Here is a 990-nt window from a genome sequence, read left to right as displayed (position 1 = left end):
GTAGGAGGCTCCGCGGGGCACGCGCGCCAAGGCGCCCGTCCGGCGCTCCAAGTTGGAGCCCGCGAGGCGCTCCGGAGCGAGCTGCCCAGAAACCCCCCGACCTTCCGCCTCGGCTGAGGGACGGGCGGGTCCCCAGGAGGCCGAGAGCGTCGGGGGCTCTCAGCCCCGTCCGGGACGCCCCACCTCGGGGACGCCTCCTCGGTCTCGGGAGGCCGCACCCCGGCCCCGATAGGCCGTCTCCGGCTCCCACCGCGGCCCCCCCGGCTTGGGGGTCCCCTCGCGACGGGGAAGGACACTCCCTTCGCAAAAGCGACTTGGTCGCGCCCCTGAATCCTCCCTCCTGCTGCTTGGGGTCCCCTTCAGGCTCTCGCTGGCCCCCCAGAGGCCCTCTTGGCCCCCCGGGTCCGTCTGCGCTCTTCCCCCCGCCGGGGTCTATGCCTGGTCCCTCACTGGTGCGCGGCGCGCCCTTGGCGGCTTCTCACGCCTCTCCCTCTCCTGGACCCCCGCAGACTTGGAGATCGCTCTCCTTCGGAATTAAAAAGCTCTAAATGACCACACCCCGCCCCCGCCCCCCGCAGCGGCGCGCCCGCATCCCCTGCGGGGCCCTGGCAGGGCCCCGCTTTGTGCCCAGGGGACGGCTCTCCAGGCGTTCCCTCCCAGCCCTCGCGTCTCTGCCCTGAGACTCTGCCTCTGCCCGGTCGGGACGTCCGTGAAATCCCAAATGCGTTCGGCGGTACAGAGCGATCCCCTCGAGGAGTGCCGTTTAACAGACTTACTGACTGAGACCCAGAGATGGGCGGTGCCTGGACCCCAGTTCTCCGGGGTCCCGACTCCTCCGCGGGAAGGGCAAAAAGTTGCCTCCAAGAGGCGAGTTTACGAGGAGGCAGCCGTCCCAGCTGAGTTCACTTGCCTGCCAAGGAGCGGTTATCGCTCTTTTCATTTTTTTTTTTTTTTTTCTCATAGAATTTAGCAGAAGGCAGCTCCCTCTCC

Source organism: Bison bison, unplaced genomic scaffold, assembly GCF_000754665.1.
Source record: "Bison bison bison isolate TAMUID 2011002044 unplaced genomic scaffold, Bison_UMD1.0 scf7180017864482, whole genome shotgun sequence".
Classification (NCBI taxonomy): domain Eukaryota; kingdom Metazoa; phylum Chordata; class Mammalia; order Artiodactyla; family Bovidae; genus Bison; species Bison bison.
Note: the sequence above shows the minus strand (reverse complement) of the source record.